This window comes from Desmodus rotundus, chromosome 1 (genome assembly GCF_022682495.2).
Source record: "Desmodus rotundus isolate HL8 chromosome 1, HLdesRot8A.1, whole genome shotgun sequence".
Lineage (NCBI taxonomy): Eukaryota > Metazoa > Chordata > Mammalia > Chiroptera > Phyllostomidae > Desmodus > Desmodus rotundus.
The window spans coordinates 169,962,199-169,985,461 of record NC_071387.1 but is presented as its reverse complement, the minus strand read 5'-3'; positions in this window follow the sequence as shown (position 1 = coordinate 169,985,461).

Sequence of the window (23,263 nt, the reverse complement as noted above, 5' to 3'; positions counted from 1 at the left end):
TCCCTCAGTCTCCAGCAGCAACAGCAGGGGGTTGAGCAAAGAAAATTGAATATATTCCTCTTATGAATATATTCTCTTTATGAATATATCGTTTTATAAATACATTCAATGAAAATATTATTCTGAATATGTTCTTTATAAATAGTGTCATCTTGCATATATTCTTAAACATGAAAAGTTCATATGAATATACTATCTTTATGAATAATAACTTTACAAAAAATATTTTTATAATAATACTTTCTATTCAAGAATAAATCCTTATGAATACATTTTTACTGTGGTCCTCAGCCACTTCCCCCCCCTCCATTTCCCCTGATTTCTGCCCTCAGACATACTCTTGAGCTTGACTAGGGAAAAAATTGGTGAAAAGACCTTATAATGCTATTAGAAATTCAAAATGAAAACCAACACTAAATAGTATAGACAGCATAAATAAGCTTGGTAAATTAGTCCTTCAATGAATTTGGCCATGCAATAAATTAGCTTTCAGCAAACTGGCTTTCAGTTAATTGACTTTTAGCAACCTGACCTCTAACCTTCCTAACCAGCCCATCTAAAATAAGTTGGCTATTACCCTACCCATGACCTCAACCACACCAAGGTTCTCTTGGAGGATTTGTTTGCTTTCTTCATAGTTTTAGCAAAACCAAACATAATTGTGTTTGCTTATTATTTTCCACTATCCTCACTTAGAACATCCTCGTGAGGTTCAGGATCTTTTTGGTTCTGTTCATCAGTGATCCTTTTTTTTCTAATTTTATTTTTCCATTGTAGTTTACATTCAATATTATTTTGTATTAGTGACAGGTGTACATACAGCATAGTGATTAGACAATCATATACTTTATAAAGTGTTACCCCCGATATTTCTATACCTATCTGGCACCACACACAGTTATTACAATATTATTGACTATGTTCACTATGCTGTACTTTACATCTCCAGGACTATTTTGTAACTACAAATTTATATGTCTTAGTCCTCTTACCTTTTTCACCCAGTCCTCCAATCCCTCTCCCCTCTAACAACCACCAGTCTACTCTTTGTGTCTGTTAGTCAGTTTCAATTTTGTTTGTTCTTTTTTTTTGTTCTTTAGAGTGCACATATAAGTGAAATCATGTTCACCAGTGATTCTATAGCCCTATCACAAGCTCTGGCATGGAAGGAAATGTTCAATAAATATTTTCTGAATAAACAACAACAAATGAATGAATGCATAAGGGATCCCAAAAGAATCCCTAGATTCATATAGAAATAAGAAAAAATATAAATTGTATATTAATCCCCATTTCAATACTGATAACTCTCATCTCAACCACTGTCCTTTTCCACTGAAAAATAAACAGAAACTAGTAAGCAAAACTTTTTTTTAATTGGGTATAAAAAGAACCAGGAGGAGTGAAGTCAGTATTCAAGAGATGAGCAAGCCTATAACAATGTTTTAATCAAAGAGGACCTGTTTGACCATCTGAAATCAAAATGCACTGAAGAAAATCTCTACCCCAGATGTTACACCATTGCCCATTTAGTACAGAGCTACTTGAGAGCAGATGGTGATGAGTCAGGACTTAACAAAGACCTTAATGGCTCTCCTGCCAGCCCTTGGGCCATCATTTGCATAGGAAGCAGATTTGGCTTGGCTGCTGATGGTGATGGACTCTCACCCACTTGGACATGACCTCATTTTCACGTCTCCATTTTCCATCTCTGCTATATGCAGTCATAACCTTCTGGGAAATACCATGCCACAAAAACATAAAATAAAAGCAAGTCTGGATCATCTGAAGCACTATTTTAACTATGATTTTACTGACATATCTTCTCATTAGAAATTCATTTTTAATCAGTCTAACACATTTGAATCAGTGTGACGTGGTTTTCTTTTCACTCATTTAATGTCTCAAATCAGAAGTTTATAGCATTGCATCAGGGCAATTATATGAAGAGAGGCATTTCTAAAGATGCGTATAATTTTACTGTGGGTTCACACTGTTTATAAATTAGGTTTATAGGCCTCACCTCACCTCCAGATGTACTTATAATCATCAAGAGAGAAGAAAGACATTTCACAAATGAAAGCATAACCTCTTTCCCATTTGGAAACAAATCACCCAATCCTAACAAACATGAAGGATTTTTTTTTTTTTTTTTTTTTTTTTTTTGCACTTAGCTGATTTACCTGGGGGGGTTGAGAGGACAGGAACAAGGTCTTCATTTATCAGCCATTTCAACTCACTGATGTCCAGCCAACAACATATTTCCTCAGGAAAGGACAGGAGACAGAGCAGCTAGAGAGTAATATTATTAATTGTATTTTCTGAGAGCAGGAGTTCATGGGACACAGTGGGAATCTTGGAAAGTCTCTCTGTCTTCCTCTCTTCTCAAGTCCCTCAGAATTACCTAACCCGAAGTTCCAAAATCTGAGTCTCATTGTTTCCCAGCTTTCATATACTTGATGTTCCAGGCCAAGTCTATGTCCTCCTTTGATCTAGAAGTCTTAAAATCTCATTAATTTACCAAGGAAAACAAAGTAAATTTTTATCATAAACACTTTAACAAAGTCCCCTATTTTGGAGCACTGCTGCTTAGAGGGATGCTGACAGTGGTACCTAAGACACTGTTTTTGTAAGTGTAATTCAAGCGTAGAAGATGCTGAATTCATGTTTTTAATGAAATAAAACATATTAGTATAAAGTAGAAAATATTAAGGTATATGCCACATAACCAATTTCTGTTTCAGATATTATGTGTGTGGAAGTATATGTGTACTGGGTCAAATGTACAGTTATTTTTACAAATACCCACATAATGCTTAATATGTACCGGGAATTATGCTAGAGGCATTTACATACCTTAATTCATTTAATCTTCAAGATCATCTGATGAGATGTGACTAATTTTTATCCCGGTTAGATAGCTGAATGAACTAAGGCACAGAGAATTTAGGTAATATACCTATGATGTTTCAGCTAACAAGTGGCAGTGTGGATCTGGATGTAGGCAATGCAGCCCTAGAATCTGGTCTAGGTTCACCCTTTCACTTCCTAGACCTGCGTGGTGAGCCCAGCTAAGACATCCTCATCTCTCTGCTCTCTGAGGAGACACTGTCAGAGCTCCATCCAGCCTGCCTCACCTAAATACATTTTCTGCTATAGGTTTTACTTTAAAAGAGAGAGAGAGAGTTTGGTAAACACCAACTTCAGGGGATTATATATGATGTATATCCTAGGTTAGTTCCAATTTCAAATATTATGCACAATCACCCTTATATCATTAGGCCACGTGATTTAATGTTTTGCTCAGGAAATTAGATCCCTATATTATATATTCCAGTGTCACTAATGACACCACCCTTGCCACCAATCATAAACTAGAGATCTTCTGCTTTGATCACTTACCCCTGAAATAGTGCTAGTTCTTACATTCAATGGTCCCAAACCCCATGGTGCCAGAGTTAACTTTATTTCTATATAGTGTTTATTATATATATGTTTATTTTCTGACAAAACTATTACACCATTAGCAGTGAAACCTAAAGCTTTTGAGAGGCTACTTAGTCTTCAAGTGGGGGGAGCTATAGAATTAAGTCATAAAATAACCACGGCAAAGTTTATTTTCCTTATCCTAGTTTACAACGAACAGGCTAACTACAAGGAGACCGTGTAATCCAAGGAAAACATCCCTAAACTTCCAGTCACAAAACCACTGCCAAAATTATGTAACTTAGGCAAATCACTTATTCACAACAGCTTCCCTTAGTTAGAATTTTATACTTTCCAGAGCCCACTTATGTTCATGATTTTTTAGGCTCTAACAACAGGCCTGTGAGGAAGGTAGAAACGGCTATTGGAGAAGGGGCATTTCCATCCTCCTTCCCCTCTCTCTATCCCCTCTGCCTACCTCCCTTCCTTCTCTCCCATCCACAGAGCTCCCTCCTCCAAAATAGGAGCAACAGCTAATCACGGGGGTCAGAGCATAGCAATCCCTAAGGATGGTTCACTAGCAGGCAGCATAAGTGAACTCTCCATGAGGTTCATACAGCACTTCCTAGACCCATGTGGTGATCCCACCTAAGGCAGCCTCTTCTCACTTGCTCTCTGAGGAGGCATCCTCAGCTCTCCATCCAGAGCCCTTGTACCAGTTCTGTGCAACATCCAGCTTCTGCTACTCTGTTACTAATGGCTGAGTCTGTGACCTTCTTCAGAAGATTAGCCAGGAACCACTTCACCCAGATGTTCTTAGAGTCACGGGTGCAGGAGGCCTTGTCCCACCCTGACCCCATCCTGGGGTGGCTCCTAACCAGTGACTGGGTGTGCAGGAGTGTGACCACCCAGCTCCCAGACCTCAGTGAAACCAAATCTGAGGTGTCAGTTATACTGAGAGCCTCACAACGTCAGGAGTCTGGGAGTTCTCCTGGAATGGTACCATTGCTTGGCTTCACCTTCCCTGTTCTTTGCACCCACCCCCTTGCAGGTGTCCTCTGAGGGCACTTTCTGAAGAAATTGCTAACACCTATATCCTAGCCTTAGGGCCTGCTTCTGAGAACCTGACTTAAACTCTCTCCCTGTTACAGGTCTAGGCCTGTCTGAGGAGATGGGCCTGATCAAATTTTCTCTCTTTCTGTTTGGCCTCCTCTTCACCAGCAACTAGGTTAGGTCAGGGCCTACTCCAGGGAGGTGACAGCCATCTTAGATTCAAGGAGGAAGCAGAAGCCTTGATGTTCTGCTTCCTTCAAGCCTTGGCTGGATTCTCCAACTACTTCGACCAGAGCCATGCTTCTGAGGTCAGTATTCATTGGCTGGCTACCAATATAGGAGGGCTTTGATGTGCATCTAGATACTGTTCTTAAACAGCTCCATCAGCTAGAAAGCCACGGGGAAGACTGGTGAGTGATTTAAGGTACCGGTCCTAAAACTATCATAATAGCAACAGAAACCTCACTTATAGCTCCCTACAACTGTGTTATCAACCTTTGGACAGTAAAATAATCCCATATAGCTTAAGAGCTAGAAGAGACCTTTGAAATATATCCCTTAGTACACAGATGTAGGAACTGAAGCTAAGGCCAGGCATTTTCCCAAGGTCACAACACTGATGATAAACCTTTTCAATAAATCTGAGTCTCTAGACTCAGAGCCACGGAACCAGGCACCGGCTGCCGAGCAAGAGGAGAGCAAGTTGACTGCTATCTTCCCAAACCCCAGCCCCTGATCTCAAGTATTTGTAAACACAGTCATGAAAATTGATTGGCTTGAACTGCTTGATCTTTCCCACATTAAGATAAACAGCATGAAACATAGATTAACTCTCATCATCAGCCTTGAAGAAAACATAATCAATATGGTCAGTTTGTTAAGGAGATTCTTAGTCACATCACACTGCATATACCAGACCTAGCACCGTGCCTGCAACATAGCAAGTGCTCTGATTTCTTAGGAAATTCATTGGACAAAAATCCATATTGAGCATTTAACTACGATTGCAAGGATCCTCCAACTTATTCATGGGGAGACTTATAATAGAGTTTTAACAAAATATCATGAAATATTGATATATTTAATCCTACCATGCAAATTATAAATAAGTTTACTAGCAGTAAAATATGGCTATAGGATGTGTATTTATATTTCTGTATTCAAGAAATAGTAACACATTTCAATGTTAAGGAATCACTTTTTTCAGATATGTGTTTTTCTCTCTGCTTATGCATAATTTACTTACCAGGAGCCATCACTACCAGTGAAGCAATATAATCAGGTGCAAGAAATTTTTAAATGGAGAAAACATTCCATTCATTAATTTGCTTTTCCTTAAAAATAGAAAAATATCACTATTATTTGACCTTATCCATGAATGAATGGTCCAGCTTATATAACAACACTGTTCCCTTAGAATATTAGTTTGAAAACACTACACTAATGTAATCTTCACATGAATAAACTCTAGCACAGATTAGTATTAAACTATCTTAATACAGACAGCTAAATCAATATCTGGTCCATATACAATCAATGGCTGTTGATTTCAAAGTAGGAAAAACTTCTACAGTCATTAACACATGAAAATGTTGAAATAAGAGTTTAAGGATAAAACCCCAAAACTAAAGACCCAAGCAATGTTCACAAATTGAGAAACTGGAGATTAGACTCTGTTCTTCTTTGAAGACAATAAACTTGTACAATATCTTTAAAAAGGGACCTTTGCAGTATATTCAAAAACAGGTTAGTGATTACTCTTTAAATGTCTACAAACTTTAGGTGTAATTCTCTATAAAACATGTCAGAAGGGGAGCAAAGTGTCTAATGGTACATGCAAAGTATTGAGGGGGAAAGAATCATGGCATATAGACTGTTCCCTTTATTGAAAAGGTGCCCAAGGTCAGGCATAGAGGGTTGGAAGCTATGATGTCAGTCCAAGCTATGATGTCACTGAAAGGTGACCCAGCAGTGAGGGTGTGCTGTGCAGGGACAAAAACAGTCAACTCAACTGAATTCAATAAGCATTAATTGCCCTTCTCATATCAAGCTTCATGCTATGTGTTGAGGATAAAGAGATGAATAAAATACCACCCCTGCCTGACATGAAACCAAACTGAATAATCATTAAGGAGATACTTAGAGGAGAGAAGGGATCATAAAAGGGTAACTGAGGGACCCTTGGGAAGCCAGATGGACACCCCAGCATTGTCCTGTTGGTGGGTAGGAAAGATAATCTGATTGTGGTTGAAAAAAGGACCCTAGTCTTCATGTACACCAGCTGACAGAGCCACTGCTTTCTATCAGTTGCTACTCTGAGCTATTAACTAGCAGCCATTCCCTAGAGCAGCATGAGGAGCAAGACCATGGACAAAATCACAGGCTGTAAGAAATTATTGCAAATTTACTACCAGTATCATTATCCCTGTTTGACAGAAGATAGATTGAGGCTTAGGGAAGGTAATACCTTGAGCACTTTTCAAAGCTATCAAGTGAAAGAACTAGCATTCAAATCATCATCCATCTACCATCAAGGTCTAATATCTTCCCCTCTCCCCACTGCCTCTTTATGTCGTAGTGTGTCTGACTACATAATACTTTTGCCCCATTAGATCCGTGAGAGGACAATAGGGAGACTATGTCCTTCTCTCTGACTTACAGTCAAAGTCGAGATTGATAAAAGGGTCCGTGAAATTCCAAACATGACATAAGCACTTCCTAGCCAGAGAACTAAGATTTCCCAAGACCTCCATCCTAGATGCCCCTCAAAAGAATGACCATGCCCACAGTGGGGCATGTTTCAGGGGGCTCTTATGCCAGCTTCAGCTGGGGGATGTGGACATTCCAAAGAGCAAAAGAAGAAATGGGACACGGGCTGCAACCATGCTTCAGAATTAGGACCTGGATCTGTTCAGGGCCTGCATGGGTCCCGCTGTTTTACCTCATTTTATGAAATTAATCTGCGTTTTTACTCATAAGCTTCTCTGTGGCTAGGATACACACTTAAGTGCATGAGGTCAGGAAAGAGCCAGAAACAGCTCCCTTCCCAATGCAATATTCATTCTCCCATCGCATGCCTGCTCTGCAGCAGCCCTCATCTAGGCTTAGGGGCTAGAGTACAAATAAAGCAGGAAAAAGTCCCTGATATCCTGTAACTTCCTACCTAGTCAATGAGGGAAAATGTGATGTATAACAAGTGAAGCAATGGGGAAGATCATTTTAGATGGTAATAAATGTGATGAAGAAACATTTTAAAGGGTGGGTGGAAGAAGAGAAAAGGGGAGAGAATATTGGTTTAGATAGGATGATCTGAGAGGCACAAATGACTAGCCCCTTTGAGATCTAAAATTCGTGATTAGGTCAAACTTATTGTGCCTGGCTCCTCCTTCCTCCCTAAAGAATTCCTTTCCCAAAGAATCCTTAACCCTATACAGTCTTCTGGCAGTCCTGCCCTGCCAATCCAACAGACAAGCCCAGGTACACCCAGATTCCTCTCACACAAAAGCTGGCATCTCTGTTCCAGCAGCAGTATTATTGCTACCACCATTGCAGCAAGACTGCACACCTACTTACCAGCTGCCAGTTTGTACATTCAGTTTCCATGCCTTGGAAGGAGAAGGACAGAGGAAAGCAGGGGACCATTTAACTCTGAAACTCATGGCTCCTTAGGCTACTTCTGTAAAAGCGATTTAATACTTAAATAACCTAAAATTCTAAAAAAATAAAAAAGAGTTAATGTTAACAAGAGGTGGTAAGATAGGAAGCACCTGGAGAAAATTCCTCCAGTCACCGATGGGAAATTTAAGCTGTAGGCAGTTCACAGAGCTGATCATAACTCCAACTCTCAATTCAAATCCTGTTCGTCTCCAGTGCCGGAACATGCGGGTGATGCTGAAGAAACTGTGGCCCCATGTTAGGCTCCAGAACTGCTTATACCAACAGCTTGCCAAACAGCTGAGCAAAAGACTCTGCTCCCAACATCTTCCACTCCAACAGCCACCAGACCTTAAGTGTGGTTAAAAGCAAGCCTCCCCCCCACCCCCCGCTATTAAATCACAAAATCAAGAGACTGAAAGGAAGGGCTTTACTCCTCATCCACACCACTCCCATCTCTGTGCCAATCCAAGTTTGTTCTTTCTTCAAAACCCCACCCTTACCATCCCTGATTTTTATTACTGCTGCCTTTATTTGATTTCTAAAAGTACTTGGATGGGATATTCAAATCCTGACTGGAATTGCATGAAGAAAACTTACTAGTTCCTGACTAGAACAAAGTCAAATCATATGGTCAGGCTGGGGTTCGTCCTGGTTCCCAGAAATGCTGGCTCCCAGTCTTGGGGTTCCACAGCCTTTGAGGGCCTTCAAAGCAGTCGGGGTGTAGGGAGACACAGCAGGGCCCAACAGCCCATATAGACTGGCCTGATGCTATCTGTAACAATTGTCTGTTCACGTACAGGCTCCTATTTGCTTCTTTAATGCCCTCAAACAAGCCTTTAAATTTGTAGACAATTTCACTTTTAGAGAGTCTCTCCCTCTTCCTCCCTCCCTCCCTCACGCTCTCTCTTATAAAACAGGCACCTCCTGAACAAAAGTACCCACCTTCTGATTGGCTTCAAAAAGAATAGATTGATGCAGTTAAAACACAGGACACGTTCTGTCTGCAGGCCACACAGAGATATTCCTGGGAGGTCTGCCACAGTGTAGTGGTTCTCTCTGATGAAGGCAACCCCAGCGCCCCCTCACTCCAGGCCTGGCAAGTTTAAAAGGCAAGAGATAACAGGACAGCCAAGGCTGAGGCAAGGCTGCTAAGCTAACACCTGCACTGCTACCTCTGGCTCAAGCGCTCCGGCCTGCTGCCTGACTTGCCCAGGACAAGTGGCTGGGACAGGATTTGAAAGCTGTGCACACACCACTGCACTGCATGCTGATGGAGAACCTGCTTCCTCAGAGTGAAACTTGCAATCGTTTAGCTGGAGAATACACTTGCCCTGTGGCGGGGGTGCTGCCTTCTTGCCATGCTGCATGGTGCCCTCAGGGAAAGTGAAGCCCAGAGGCTCCACCTCCATTCCCAAAGGCTGCTCTCTCCCTTTTCCAGCAGCATGGGAACTGCTCTTCTCTGCATCCTTCTCTGCTTCCCGCCCCATCATCACAGGTGCAGCAGCAGTGAAAGTTTGTTTCTGGTCCTTTTTTTATGATAAATTCCCACAGTCGAAGTTGCTGAGCTCAGAGATATATCTATTTTAAAAATTTGGGGGACATATTGCCATGCTGCCCTGAGTGTGGACACACATTTGCCCTCCCAGCTTCCCTCTCTTTGGAGAACCCCCTTCCCTTCCACAATAACCCTGCCCAGAACTTGTGGCCCAGATGGGGCTGGTCCAGCTCCTTGGCCCCGGAGCAGAGATGGTGACCTGGCCTGGCCAGTACAAGGTTCCAGCCCCTTGACTCAGTACTAAGTGGTTCACAGATGGACATGTAACCCAAGCCAGGCTAACTGGAGTTTCCTCAGGAGTTTTGTTAGACACACTTTAAAAGCTGCCCACTAACAGGCAAATATATAGAGACAGAAGTAGATTAGTGATTGCCTGGGGCTGAGGTGTTGGGGGGCAAAATGAGTACAACAAATTGGTTTCTTTTGGGAGGGATGAAATGCTCTAAACTTGACTGTTGTGGTGATTACAGAACTCTGTGAATGTACTAAAAGTGAGTTAATTGTATGATTTACACGGATGATGGGGATGGTACATGAAGTATATCTGAATAAAAGGTGTCAATTTTTTTTAAGATGCTCACTTTCACTCTCTCTCTCTAGAACAGCAAGTGGTTAAGGATGATGTAAACTTGCATCTGCCAGCAGCTATCCCCTCACCCCGTAAAGGGAGCCTGCCGGAGAGCACAGCCATGCAGACGCAAGCGAGAGAGACAGAGGATGAATCACTTCAGTGACTGGATTCAACTTTTCGTCAAGCCATTTCCATTCCTTAAACTTCTTGGTTGCATAAGCCAAAAAAAAACCCTCCCTTTTTTGTTTAAACTACTTTAAGCTTAGTTTCTGTCACAACCAACCAAGTCCTGCTACAGCTTTCCTGAAAGACTATTCAAATATGTTCCCTTATCAGCTGTGAATAAGAGTGCCTATCCCCCCTCAAAACCCTGCCAAATAGAATAATTCTATTATTAAAAAGGTTTTGTTTTTTCTTTTTTTATTACTATTAATAGTTACCTTTAATAATAGCTTTGTTCATAGACATGCAAAAGAATTTAATTTCTAGCAAGGCTGAATATTAATATCAATCCTTATCTTTTCCTTCTTTTAATTGTCTATATTTGCATAAACTATGTATATGATGTTAATAAACCTTTCTTCTATGAATATTTTTTCTAGTTGATTTTTGTGATAGTTTTTATATGCAAAAGTATTTCTATGCATAAAACCTATCAAATATTTCTTTGTAATGCTATTATTTTTATTTTTAGAAAGTCTTTTCCCATCCTGAGATTAGACGAGTAGTCTCATAGTTTCATTTTTTGAATTGAACACCTTGATGCACCTGGCATTTCAAATTATAAAAGATCTTAGAATGTTCAAGATATATCGAAACTGTTCACTAATTGTCTCAGTATTTATTAAATAATTCTTCCTTTTTCAACTTATTTGTTACAGCTATATGTCTCAAATATTAAATTCATTAACATAGTAGGGTTTCTTTCTTGACTACCTATGTGGTCACACTGAAATGAGTACCAGTCTCGGCCATTACTCGGCTACTCTACCTAGTATAACTTTCCAATACTTGGAAATAACTTTGGATATTTTTATTTTGGTAAAACATGCATAATATCATAAAATTCACCATTTTAACCATTTTTCATACACAGTCTAGCGTCATTAAGCACATGCACAGTGTTGTACACTCATAACCGCCGTCCACCTTCAGAACCTATTCGTGCTCCACACTGAAACTCTGCGCCCATTAAACAGCAACGCCGCCCCTCTCCCCCCAGCCCTGGCGACCACCGTTCTACCTTCTGCCACCGCGCATTGGACCATTCTAGGCACCTCACGGACGAGGGATCACAGAGCATCTGTCTTTCGTGTCTGGTTTATTTCATTTAGCATAATATCTTCAAGGCTCTTCCATGTTGCAGCACATATCAGAATTTCATTCCTTTGTAAGGCTGAATAATACTTCATTTTATATATATATATATAATATATATTCATATATGTGAATATATATGTAATGAATATACATATATTACATTGTTTATTCATTCATCTGTCCATGGACATTTGGGTCGTTTCCACCCTTTGGCATTGTGAATAATGCTGCTGTAAACACGGTGTAAAAATATCTCTTTGAATCCCAGCTTTCAGTTCCTTTATGCATATTCCCAGAAGTGGAATTGCTGGACCAAATGGTAGTTCTGTGTTTAATTTTTAAGGAACTGCCATACTGTTTTCCACAGCAGCTGCACCATTTGGCATTCCCACCAGTAACGCACAGGGTTCTAATTCCTCCACATTCTCACCAACATTTGCTTTCTTTTTTGATAATAGCCACCCTAGTGGGTGTGAAGTGGTGTAATACACTTTAACACATGATGGTATGAGTGTTCTGTTATTATGATTCTTTGTCAAAAACTTCTTTGGCCATTGTCTATTTTTTTCCTCCCAGGGCAATTTTGGAATCACTTTTAAGTCCCAAAATTATCTTATATGAATAACAATTATAATTCTATTGAATTTATTTTGAAAAAGATTAACACAATTCATATCTTTAAGACATTTAACCCCACATCCCACCAAAGAAATAAAATCTTATTTCCCTTAGTAAAGTTTTATTTTTCTTTATATTGGACCTAAATATTCCTTATAAGATTATCCCTTGGTGCTTCCTATTTTTGTGCTATTGTGAATGGAATAATCAGCCTCTTTTTAGAGAAAAATTTTTGGAGGAAAAAGAAAACCCATAATCAACAATAACCCTCATTTATGAAACACCTGCTAATTTAAGATCAGTGATAAAGGTCAACAGTGCTTGTCTTCTACATGGAAATATACTGCAACAGAAAAAGGGAACGTGGTTAAAACATCATTGGATTGCCTCTCTTAAAGGCCCAGAACATGACTCCAAAGGAGGCAAGTAAAATTGTGGATGATTTCATGTTTCTTCAATATCTGTCATAGCTATCATTAATTTGGAGTCGAATTCACGATGCATGAGTTTTACCATGTCCTACATGTACCTTACATCACACTGGCCTCTCCTGGTACATTTATACCCATTTTATTACTTCATTAATATACCATTTAAATTATTACCTAAGTTTACACCTGTATCTCCCCTCTACAATGTATTTATATAATTGTGATTTACTTACTGTCAACTCTTCAGTCAGAAAAAACATCTTTAATTTTACTATAGCCCCTACCAGGAAATATGATTCATTTTATAATTTACTTTAAGATATTCTACTCTACTATGTATTTTCCTGGCTCATTGCATAGAAGAGCTTCTATTGATAAGGTTCTTTCCTCTTCAGGGGAAAAATGTTAATTCTGTTCTAGGTACTGAGTGTGGAATGTCTATATAATAATACACATCAAAAATGCATGGTTTACAAAATGGAACCTACATAGCCTATTTTCTAGAAATATATGAAAGTTTTCTGATCCCCTTCCAAAAAATGGAGTAAGAATGTCAAGAAAGAACCAAGGTAACACCCAATGCATCTTCCTCCTTGACATTTTTTCCCCTTGACAATAGAAACAAACAGTCTACAGCATTTCAAGTCTCGATGAGGTTACAAAGCAACCCTGTTTGCCTCCATCTTCCCCTCACCACCACCACTTCAGGCCCATGGAAAGCACATGGGTTGTGGCTTCCCTATTTTTTAAGATTCATACTTTTGGCCAAGTAAGAGCAACAAAGAGTATTTTTGTACTAGAGGAAACCAACAAAAAAAGGAACAGAAACCTTTCCAGGTGAACAGTGGCCCTCAGTCAAGCCATTATAAACCCTCTGGCTTATGACACCTATTTTGATATACTTGTTCTCCTCGCCCGCCAATAACTCCACTCTCTTTCCAAGCCTTCATTTATGCACACAAATAGGTCAAGTAGCAATAATACAAACTTCTCAAAGTTGGAACAAAACATGACATAATTACTGTGAATAATTCACAGCATTTTTTTTTCCATGCTTCTGAGGCTCTTCTGGCTATTAAAATCTCCATCTTCAGAAGAAGGCCAAATACATTTGGGATATACATTCCAATTTTAGACTCTAGAATATAATATATTTTGTTTATCAGATATAATAGTGCATTTATTGCTCTTAGGAAACAGTATCACTTGTTACTAATTAGGGACAAGAAAAAATATCCAAATCAACCATTAGCTCGCTTTTAGTGTTCAACTCTTGATTTAAAAAGCAACAAAAATTGTATATATTTCTTAGTTTGGGGGTTGGAAGGACAATCTCAAACTAATAACAACTCAGGAAAGTTATCTGAAAGATGCAAACCCATCACTTTAATTTTCAACAAGTCTAGTTAACAGAAAAATCTTGTGTCTCCACTAAATTGTTTCTACGCCCTGTTCTTACAATCCAAGCCTCATAAGAGAGTATTCTCATGAAATGGTCCTGGCACTACATAATTTGTCTGAAAGCAAAAGCTAAATAATAAAAAGATCTTTAAATTGAAAAATAAAAAGAATGGCTATTGTATAAAGACAAGAAAATAGCATAAATGAGCTGTGACCATTTTTAAGTATATATATATATCTTAATTGACATATATAGCCAAGGCGTATATCCAAGTATCTTTTACCATCTCTGTATCTATCAGGATAGGCTAAATTTTGCTGTAGTAACAAATAATCCCAAAATCTTAGTGGCTGATAAAAATATACATTAATTTCATGCTCACACTAAATGCCCATCATGGGTCAGCTTCAGCTCTGCTGCACTCACTGTCCTCAATCTGGGATCTTCATCTGAAACATTACTTGTTGTTAGGAAAAGGGTGTTGACACAAAGAAGGAAAAGAAAGTATCATGAAGCAAAAACTGGCTTTCAAAGTCTCTGCCCCAAAGTAGTATGTTCACATTTCATTGGCCAAAGCAAGTCACCTAAGTTAAGAGGGCAAGAATATATAATTGTCTTCTTAACTTGTCTCTTTATCTCCAGTCTACTTCCTGTCAAGCCATCCTCCCCATCCCTCACCATTGCTTCCTGAGGAATATGGCCAGATTCTTTAAATCTGGCCATATTCCTTCTCTGCCTAGAAATTTCTACAGCTGGGCCTCCCCTCTTGGTATCTGTATCAGCTTGGGGTGTGTGACAATGGGCCTGGGGACTTTTGTAGTAAACATGGTGAGTTTCCCAGAATGCTGGGTTTACTTGCAGATTTGGAAAGACAAAATAAAAATGAGCAAGACTTTCTAATGAAAGTTGATGTTTGAATGGGGTCTCATTGGACTATCCCACATCTCCTGGTACCATGGGTGCAGGCTCATTTATTCTCAAGGATTCTTTAATGAAAGAGGTTGAAAAGGACCAGGACCCATATTATCTGGCACTTTCTACCCCGCTAGAATGGCACTGTCCATTTACTAACCGCATGTGGCTATTGACCACTTGAATTGTGGCTAATGTGACTGAGGAACTGAACATTTAATTTTATTTATTTTAATTAAATTTAAGTAGCCACATGTATCTAGTGGCTATTGTATTAAAAAGCACTGGTATAGAGCATTTCCATCTTTGTTAGGCAGAATAATGGCCTTCCAAAGAAGTGCTTGTCCAAATCCCCAGAACATATATTATGTTACATTTCAAAGGGGAATTGAGGAAGCAGACAGAATTAAGATGACTAATCAGTTGACCTTAAAATAAGGAGATTATCCTGGATTACCCATATAGGCCCATTTTTCTTTGGATCCAACCCAGAAACAACATCCTGACCTTGTTTTCTCTTAGAACAGTTGAGGTAAGCAGTTGGATTCAAGCAGCTCATTCACTAAAAACCAAGGAACTGGGAAAATCCATAAAGAAAATGCAAATAGGATCATTCAAAGACATAAAGGAATCTGACCCCAAGAATCTCAATAAAAGTACAAAAGCACTTTGCTGAGCCCCAAATCTCCTCTCCTCCAGTAACTGCTCTAAGACCACAGACCATTTAGGGTAATGCACACCCATATTATTTATTTATGATTCTTTTCCATGGACTTCCCTGCCCCAAGGTCAAAACCGCAGCTTATTATTGTTCATCAAAATGTGAGGGCTATCTATCGAAGTATTCCCTCCAATTACTATCTTCCAAATTACAATCAGAGGAACAAATCCAGTTCTGAGTTCTCTCCCAGGATTCAGGGGCAACCCAAGGAATAATGTTACACACTCTGGCCAGTTGTTACCTCCACCCACTCACTCATCTGAACCTGTGACTCACCCCTCAGGTCCTGCCCCTTCTTCCCCACATGGCCCGCCCTTCAGGGAAGTGGTCTTTTATAATTAGAGTTTTAATATTTAAAATTAGCTTATGCATACAGTGACCATGACACAAATAGAGTGCAGCAGGTCATTCTCTACAAAGCCTTCCTGAGTAATTATACAAGTCTTCCTAACATAGCAGCCAGTTTAATAAAGGTTGTCCAAATATGTTTTAACTCTTTAGGACCTAGAAATGTGCCTGTTACAAAGTCAAACACACACTCTTAATCTCTACCTATAGATATCCCTATCTGATATTTCTCTGGATGGAAAAAAAAACTGCAAAAGCCAATAGCAAAATATTATTAACTACTATTTTTTATTGAATTTATTGGTATGACACTGGTTAATAAAATTGTATAGATTTCAGATGTATAATTCTATAATACATCATCTGTACATTGTATTGTGTGTTCACCACCCCAAGTCAAGTCTCCTTCCCTCACCATTTATCCCCCATTTACCTTCTTCTATCTGCCCCAAACCCCCTTCCCCTCTGGTAGTCACTGTGTCTACGAGTTTGGGGAAGGGGGGGTGTTTTGTTTTGCTTAATCCCTTCACCTTTCTCACCAAGCCCTGCAACCACCCTCCCCCATTAAGTACTATTCCTATTTTTGCATATAAAAATATATTTATCTAGCTTTTTTGCATTCTAAATTGAGTAATTTTTCTCCATAATGAACAACATAATATTATTAGATCTTATGGATCAGACTTACTAGATTTAAAAAACAATATAATTTTTAAAGGAGCTGATAATATGCACTAACCCTTAATGTCAAAGCCAAATATTAAAATTCCATATGAATGTATGAATCTATTAAGCAGAAGTCATTTTCAATTATTAAGAAGAAAGATCTGTATTCTTTATAGAAATTAGAAATGGCAGAAAATAACATCAACATTTATAACTGCTACAATTAGGACCAATAAAATTTTTAAATCAAATTAAAATCAGAGTGTTGATAATAACAGTAATGAAATTTATGTAGCACCATGTGGCTTCATTTCCTCAAAGAAACCCCTGAGTCTATTATTTTACAGGGATGGAGACATCAGTAGTCACTGCTTCCATTTTCCAGATCACTGGACTAAGGATTTACCTGCACCGACAGGGAAATGGATCCAACATCATCACATGCCCATGGCTACTGCCTCTCCAGCTCCAACATAACACCCCATCCCTCAGTTTCACCCCAGGTGTCTGATTCTGCTGGAAGCCAGGACAAGTCAAACCTAGAAAATGCTTGCCTTTTTCTAATTCCATGAATGCTCTGCGTTCAGTAGATCCCTATTCTGGGTAACCTGACACCCAAAAGAAGGAGATTCAGAGAGGGCTTTAGAACTGAAGATTCAGCTCTCTGTACTTTAGCACATCTGTGTTACTGCAAATGTTTGTGAAGGTTATCCTGAAGATCCCACCCTATCCATGTAATGCACATCTCTTATAATCCTAAATTCCAAAATCAGTAGTGGTTATTAATCTATTTAAGGCCACAGATCACCTTCAGAAACTAGTAGATATCCCTCTACCCAAAATTTGCTGAAATTTTTTAATTCAATTTCAGGAGGTTCACAAACTTATGAAAGTTCAGCCAGACCCTTAGGGAACCTATGAACTAATTCCAAGCTAAGAAACCTGCTTTAGAGTTATTTTGCTTTTCTTTGATACCTGATTAAAGTTAATTAGCTTTGTAGATAAGAAAGACAGGTACTATATGATCTCACTGAATCTGTGTAATCTGACAGAGTTAAACTCATGGCAACAGAGAGTAGAAAGGTGGTTACCAGAGGACGGGGAAAATGGGGTGGTGACAGTCAAAGGGCATAAAGTTTCAGTTATGCAAGGTAAGTAATTTCTGAAGACAAGTGCCTATAGCTCACAATTCTGTATTGCATACTTAAAATTTGGTAAGAGGATAGATTTTACGTTGTGTTCTCACCACCAAAAAAATTAATAACAAAGGGGGGGAAAAGAAAACACTGGGAGGAGATGAATATGTTTATGGCATTGATAGTAGTAATGTTTTCAACAGTGTGCACTTATTGCCAAACTCAATGAATTATATACATTAAATAGGTAAAGTATTTTACATGTCAATTGTACCTCAATAAATTAGTTTTTTAAAAATAATAAATTAGAGAGAACCAAGATGGCGGCGTGGGTAGACACACTGCGCCTCCTCGCACAACCAGAACTGACAGAAAATCGAATGGCAAGGAAGTCTGACACCAAGGAGATAAAAAAGAAACATTCATCCAGACCGGTAGGAGGGGCGGAGACGGACGCTAGGGCGGAGAGGACTCACATAGCCATGGCGGACCGAGACTGGTGGAGTGTGGGAGGAACGGGGCAGGCAGTCTGACCACTGGCAGACCCTGCGGCCCCACATTCGCGCAGATAAACCAAGAGGGCAGGACTCAGAGTGGCGGAGAACGGGCAGGCAGAGCGCAGGTAGCACACTGCGGCCCCACACTCCAGCACAGATAAACCGGGACAAACAGAGGGGAGCGAAGCAGACCGTGCAACCCAGGGCTCCAGGGCAGGGAAATAAAGCTTCAAATCTCTGATTGAAAACGCCCGTGGGGGTTGGGGCGGCAGCAGGAGAAACTCCCAGCCTCACAGGAGAGGTCCTTGGAGAGACCCACAGGGGCCTAGAGTGTGCACAAGCCCACCCAAGTGGCTCACTTACCTTACCCCAACACCAGAGGGGCCCAATTTGATTGTGGGTAGCCCAGGGAGTGACTACAATCCAGTGGAGAGTGGAGCAGGCGCCATTGCTCCCTCTCGGCCCCTCCCCCACGTACAGCATCCAGTGCAGCGACCAGTGTTACCCCACCCCAGGGAACACCTAGGGCTCCGCCCCTTTTAAGTAACAGATACACCAAGACAAAAAAAAAATGGCCCAAATAACAGAACATTTCAAAGCTCCAGAAAAAATACAACTAAGCGAGGAAGAGATAGCCAACCTATCGGATGCACAGTTCAAAACACTGGTAATCAGGAAGCTCACAGAATTGGTTGAATTTGTTCGAAAACCAGATGAAAAAATGAAGGCTGTGCCAAGAGAAACAAAGGAAAATGTACAGGGAATCAAAGTGATGCAAAGGAAACTGGGACTCAAATCAATGGTGTGGACCAGAAGGAAGAAAGAAACATCCAACCAGAAAAGAATGAAGAAACAAGAATTCAAACAAATGAGGAGAGGCTTAGGAACCTCCAGGACATCTTGAAACGTCCCAACATCCGAATTATAGGGGTGCCAGAAGGAGAAGAGGAAGAACAAAAAATTGAAAACTTATTTGAACAAATAATGAAGGAGAACTTCCCTCATCTGGCAAAGGAAATAGACTTCCAGGAAGTTCAGGAAGCTCAGAGAGTCCCAAAGAAGCTGGACCCAAGGAGGAACACACCAAGGCACATCATAATTACATTACCCAAGATGAAACAGAAGGAGAGATCTTAGAAGCAGCAAGAGAAAAGGACACAGTCACCTACAAAGGGGTTCCTATAAGACTGTCAGCTGATTTCTCCAAAGATACCTTACAGGCAAGAAGGGGCTGGCAAGAACTATTCCAAGTCATGAAAGGTAAGGGCCTACATCCAAGATTACTGTATCCAGCAAAGCTATCATTTAGAATGAAAGGGCAGAAAAAGGGCTTCTCAGATAAGGTCAAGTTAAAGAAGTTCATCATCACCAAGCCCTTATTATATGAAATGTTAAAGGGACTTACCTAAGAAAAAGAAGATAAAAAATATGAACAGTAAAAATTACAGCAAACTCACAGTTATCAACAACCACACCTAAAACCAAAACAAAAGAAAACTAAGCAAACAACTAGAACAGAAACAGAACCATAGAAATGGAGATCACATGGAGGGTTATCAACAGGGGATTGGGAGGGGGAGAGAGGGGGGAAAGGTACAGAGAATAAATAGCATAAATGATAGGTGGAAAAATAGACAGGGGGAGGGTAAGAATAGTGTAGGAAATGTAGAAGCCAAAGAACTTATAAGTATGAGCCATGGACATGAACTATAGGGGGGAAATGTGGGAGGGATGGGGTGGGCAGGATGGAGTTGAGTGAAGGGGTGGAAATGAGACAACTGTAATAGCATAATCAATAAATATATCAAAATAAATAAATAAATAAATAAATAAAATAATAAATTATCTCTGGATGGTGTGGCTTAGTGGATTGAGTGCTGGCCTATGAACCAAAGGGTCCCCAGTTCAATTCCCAGTTGGGGCACATGCCTGGGTTGTGGACCAGGTCCCTAGCAGGGGGCAGGTGAGAGGCAACCACACATTGATGTTTCTCTCCCTCTCTTTCTCCCTTCCCCTCTGTCTATAAATAAATAAATAAACAAACAATAATGAATTAAACTAGCTGGTTTCCCTCCCAGAAGTGTTAAATGAATGTAGGATGTTGCTTATTAATGTTACTGTTTATATTGGGCTATGTCAAGACAGTTGGACACCTGGACCCTAGTCTGAGTATGGCTCAGCCAAATATGAGCTTGAAGAGAAACAATAATGCTCTGGAATTTTCACTGGACTTAGCATCTGTTTTACTCTGATGAACTAGGCTATACTGACATCTTTCCCTGTCGTTGATACAACTCATCTTAAGCACACTTGGCTGGGGGAAGAGGAGACACGTATACAGACAGCAGGTGCTTTGGGCTGCCCCTCCCACAAGAACAGGGAGCACAGGAACAGTACCTTCCAAAGGGCTGGAGTTACCATGGGCACTTAAGAAATAAATTTAATAAGACACATCTAATTCAGATTTTTAAAATATAAAGGTATATGACTTTTTTGTACTGCACCCACTCCTACAAAGTTTCATTTAATTTTGATGCCTGATACCCAGGCCTCAGTATTGTTAATTCTGAGAAACTCAGTTCTGAAGATTTTTAGAGCAAATGTGTACTTAAACACTAAACTTTATTTTTCCAATGTCTCAAGAATGAACCCAACATTCTTTTTGTTCTTGACTTCTCTCTTAGGGTTTCTATATCCTGGAGTGACCAGTATGTGAGAAGGAATGAGAAGTGGAACCTTCCCTACAGGCAAAATACTTCCCCAGAGTGGTGAGCTAGAGATGGTTTTGAAGGTAAGGATGGTCCCTCCCTCATGCACATCCCTGCTGACACCTGCCCATAGTCTCAAAAAAGCATGTAATGACTAAGACTCATTTACATCCCCATTATTCCTGCATTACCATTGTTTGTAAATGCCATCTTTCTTTAATTACCCCAGCCTAAAGAGAAATGAAGGCAAGAGGAGACAAAAAGGTTAATGCAACATTCCAGTAGAATCACAAAAGCAGGGCATGGGACTATCTTATTAACTTCATTGTGGTGATGTGTTATAAAATGCAAATTGCAGAAAGGGGGCAGTAATTTGTTAATAAATATGTTAATTAGGCAGAGTAAATGCCATACTGCATGGAGGGGGAAAAAATTCACTGATTGTAAACTCCATGCACAGCAGATTTCAGAGGGCAAATGTAGTTAATAAAACTACCTTTATGTTTTATATGGCTGCTCTTTAGCATAAATAGCTAATAACCAATTTACATTAATGGTGTGGACACAAATGTAAATTAGCCCCTTTTTGGTTTATATTACTGAAATGCAATCCTAATGTTTGTGTTGTGTTTGGCAATTTCATTAAGGGAAAGATCTGAGAACCCGATACAGTCCCAGGGCCTGCTTCAAGGAATTTTCATATGAAACCAAAATTACACTGCACATCCTTGTTCGCCACATGGGAATTTCCAGAAAGGGCTTTGCTATCAAATAGTTTCCCTATCCATGGCTGTGTCCACAACCCCAAGCTCCTGTGGGTGTTCAAAACGTCTCGCTGGCCAAAATGCCACACAAGCCCGAAGCTGCAACAATACGGTCTTGTGCAACTGTAGCTTGGACTTCTGCTTGACTTTCTCCGCTTGACGACTGGTAGCAGCCCTGACTTGACAACAAACAAAGAGACCCTTGTATGAGAGGGACTTTCATAGGTCCAGGTGGCTGGAGGAAGGAAGAGAGAAGGACCTTCAGGGCCTTCGGAGCCTGTATTCCCACTAGCCACAAAGATCGAATGCAAATGCTAGCAAATGCTAACAACACGCATCTGTGTTGCCTGCACCAGTGGAAGTTTTCCACTTCTGGCCTCATTCATCTGCAACCTTCCAACTCACAGGGTCTTTCTTTAGTCATGCTGTGCAAGCAGCTACTGTATATACCAAAAGTTAATTTTACTAACACACTTCAGTGTGTTGCCGGAGGTGCAATAAATCACAAACCAATTTCCAATTTTGTTATGCCCTACTTGATAAGGACACGAAGCATTCTCTCCCCTGATATACATGTTTTTAAACATGAGGATTAGAAGCAGGAACACGTCTCCTGGTGTGCAGTGAAATTTTAACCTTCCTTTTCGAGAGAAGTTGACCCCTGAAGGTCCTATTAGAATAAAACATCAACTTATGTTTTCTTTAGTTTGGATCTTGGGTCCAGAAGCTACCTACAAGCCTTAATGCTGCAGAACACCTCTTATGAAAAGTTTTGTGGGTTTTTTTGCAACCTCAGCACATAAATTCTTTCAGATGAAGTACAAGTTGCAGGGGCAGTTTTATTCTGAATTGTGCTGCATTTTTTAAAGGTACAAAATAAGATTCAGATTTATTTCAATTTTCATACAATCATATTCTTGGAGATGGATAGACTTTATTGTCCCTTCTACAATTTTTAATTTGAGTATTTCCAGTGTTAGCCCATTGTGGCTGTGGATTAATCTAATTCCAATGAGGTTATTTTGTTATTTTGTTTTGAGTGAGGGGGTTTATATATTGAGACAGAATTCAGAAATTAGATGACAACAATTACTTCAAATTCATTAATTCCCTTGCTGCTTTGTCTGTACTCAAAATGATAATAACAAAATATATTTCTTGAGATTATTTTGAGGTATAAATAAGATTATACATCACTAATTGGCAACCACCACAGTAATAACTGTTTTAGGCAGTAATCATCAGTGGTTGAGAAAGTATTAGATACTGTCAAAGAATGTCCCCACAAGAAACTGGAAGATTATCCACCCAAAAGCTGGTGGTAGTCTGGTGATTGAAATGAGAAGAGGGTGGGGAAAAAGAAAAAAGAGAGAGAATAAGGTGGGAAGATTTATATGGAGGATGCTTATTACTTGAGCCTCAAAAAAAAATGGAAAAAAGTTTCAGAAAAAAGAGGAGTAAGTGGAGAATGCTGCAAT